General features: G+C 38.9%; 1 pseudogene; it reads left to right on the forward strand.

Moving 5' to 3' along the window:
* Window positions 1–2,209: 2,209 nt before the first annotated feature.
* On the forward strand, window positions 2,210–3,168 carry LOC106823666 (olfactory receptor 7G2-like; annotated as a pseudogene).
* The last annotated feature ends 235 nt before the right edge of the window (window positions 3,169–3,403 follow it).

Here is a 3,403-nt window from a genome sequence, read left to right on the forward strand (position 1 = left end):
CCAGCAAACCCTAGGCCACCAAAGCTGAGCATGCAATTTTAACCACTTTTAACCTCCTCCTCTTTTATTTGCTTGAGGATGATTAGGCCTGAGGTAACATCTGTGCTAATCTTCTTCTACTTTATATGTGGGATGCCTCCACAGCTTGGCTGATGAGTGGAGTAGGTCCACATCTGGGATCCGAACCTTTGAACCTGGGCCACTGAAGCAGAGTGAGCAGAACTTTAACCACTTGGCCATGGGGCCAGACCCACTCCATTCTTTTGTTTTACTTGAATAATCCATAACGAAAATAAACATATCAATGTAGGATCAAGAGATAGCTTGAATTTTCTCATGCTGTAGACTTTTGTCATACAATTTTTTTTCTCATATAGGATTTCATTGTTTGTGTTATTACATATACCTGATTCTTTTTATTATTTGATTCATCCTAATTGTTACATTTTTCATGTGTCTATGCCAATGATTATTTATGTCATTGACCTTTCCTTCATTTTTGTACAATAAATGTTCCCGCCTGGACTTTCATCTCAGAATCTCTTCCCTGAAATTTCCAGGTACTATCTAAGGGTGTTCTCTCTTTCTGTATTCTTTCCTCAACTTGCTCCACCACATTACTTCCTTCTGAGCAGTGAAACATGCCAGGAGATGTTGTTCAGCAGGGGAAAAAAAACACAATAGGAAATGTCAGTATGAGAGTCCCAGATGTGAAGTGTTGTGGCAGATGCTTTTCCTCCATTCATTTCTCATCATTGCAACATCCCATGAGTTTTTATGACAGTTCCCTTATAGAAATGGGATTTTCATACAGGTGAACAATTTCATTCCTTCACAAAAGAAGCCCTGGTCTGGATTAAATTCAGAATGTTTGAGTCTAACTAATACACTAGATGATAAAGACTGTCATGTTCACTTCTTTCTCCCCCTTGAGAGAATGCTTTACAGAGACAATCCTATTAAGACACTTGATTATCTTAAAAGTATCATATAAGTCTGTCTTATTTTGAAGTCTCTATCTTCCAAGGACCAAAAATTGAAGCTATTTTCACCTGTTTTCTTAAAAGCCAATGCATGTCATTCTTTCTCTCATTTAGCTATTTTTTTAGATGATAAGCAACCTGTCACCCTAGGGGATGAAATTCCCTTGGGAGGAAACAGAGATTTCATTGACATAGTTTTCCAGTTATCTTGAAATCCATTGCTAATGTAGTTGGATAGTACATCCATGGGAGAGACTTATGAACTTCAAGTTTATAGGTAACATTTTATAATCGTTGCTCAGGTGCAGAGCATATAAATGGATGAATGCCATGCGTCTGCCACACAACACTTCATGGGTAAAGGTGGATATACTTTTTAGGGAATTGAAAAGACTTGGGGCATTGTTCAGGATGAAATATTTCCATTTTAAATGGGGATTATGAAATATCAGTGATGATTTGTGAATGCTAGTTCTCTACTATCCCAGAGGCATTAACAGAGAGTAGTCAAATGAGTCAATTCAGCAGTCAGATGATCTGATCTCAGCTCCAGCCTTTGCCATGAACTAACCATGTACTTCATGTCCATGATGTAATCTCAATTGACCTAAGTTTCTCCATGGATAGATGGAGCAATGGTATCACCTAACTCATCCGTAATTTCACAAGTCATCAGATGATCCTGAGGCATGCTAAAGTTTGGGGATGATACTCTAGAAGAGACATTGGATAACTTCATTCTTGTCTTTCTTTTTGTTTTGAAAGCAAGGGTTATTTCTGAAGGAAATATCGCATCTTGTTCTTTGTTTCAGTTTAGCACTTGACAAACAAATGGGAAATAGAGTTGGCAATCAATAAAAAGAAGAGCTGAAAAAGGAAGTGGAGGGAAGAGGAAGAGAAAGAGATGATGATGGAAGGAGAAATTAGCAGAAGGAAAGATTTGAATATTTTTTTAATTCAAACTGTACAGCATTTCTCTTCTTTATTTGAAGAACTGGTTCTCAAACTTTAGTACATGTCAAATGCACCTGGAAGGCTTATTAAAACTTAGATTGCTCATCCCACTCCTTACACCAGATTTTATTAACAGTAAGTCTGGAGTGGTACCACCATTATTCATTTACAACAAGTTCCCAATTGATGTTTCTGCTGCTTAGCCAGGGAGCATTCATTTTGTTTATTTATTTTATTCCATCTTTTCCAACAGATTCATCAACAACGTGTAACCTAGAAATACAGATGCCCTGGAATTCCTTTTCCTGGGGTTGATAGATGATCCAGAACTGCAGCCCTTCATCTTCAGCCTGTTCCTGTCCATGTATCTGGTCACTGTCTTAGGAAATCTGCTCGTTATTCTGGCTGTCAGCTGTGACTCCCACCTCCACACTCCCATGCATTTCTTTCTTTCTAATCTGTCTTTTACTGACATCTGTGTAAGTACAACCACAATCCAAAAGATGCTTGTGAACATAAAAACACAGAAACAAAGCATCACTTATGTGGGTTGCCTCACCCAGATTGGATTTGTCTTGGTTTCTTTGAGAATTTTCTCCTTGCAGTAATGGCTTATGACAGCTCTGTGGCCATTTGTGACCCACTGATGTACACGGTCATCATGAACCCCCAACTCCGTGGGCTGCTGATTCTACTCTCTCCGTTTCTTAGCATTGTGGATGCCTTGTTCCACAGTCTGGTGTTGTTGCACCTATCCTTCTTCATGGGCCTGGAAATTGCTCATTTCTTCTGTGAACTTGCTCAGTTCCTCAAGCTTGCCTGTTCTGATACACTCATCAATAACATCCTGATGTGTTCTATGGCTAGCCTATTTGAGGGCATGCCTCTCTTTGAGATCATTTTCTCTTACACTCAAATTGTCTTCTCCCTTTTGAGAATTTGCTCAGCAAGGGGAAAGCTTGAAGTGTTTTCTACCTGTGGGTCTCATCTTTCAGTTGTTTCTTTGCTCTATGGGACAGTTTTTAGAGTGTACGCTAGTTCTGCATTTACTGACAGTTCCAGGAAGACTGCAGTGGCTTCAGTGATGTACATTGAGGTTCCTCAAATGATGAATCCTGTTATCTACAGCCTGACAAACAGGAACATGAAAGACATCTTGAGGAAACTCATTGGAAACCGACCTTCTTTTTGTGAATATGACATCAAATTTGAACTGGGGTTTCTAGAATGAGTCAAAGTGACAGAAATCCTGGGTGGGTCAGGATATCTAATTCTTCCATCTGCAAGTTCTTCTCAAATGAGTAAATGACACAATGGCTAAGAGTATTTCATCTTTGCCTTTGAATCATGACTTTGTTGTTATTCTGGTTCTATGATGTTTAACCAGTGATTTCAATTCTCTAAATCGAATTTCTTTGGTCAGGTTCCTTAGAAGCAGAGACTGATGTAGGAGTTATAGTTTTAGT

This window comes from Equus asinus, chromosome 20 (assembly GCF_041296235.1).
Source record: "Equus asinus isolate D_3611 breed Donkey chromosome 20, EquAss-T2T_v2, whole genome shotgun sequence".
In the NCBI taxonomy this organism is placed as follows: domain Eukaryota; kingdom Metazoa; phylum Chordata; class Mammalia; order Perissodactyla; family Equidae; genus Equus; species Equus asinus.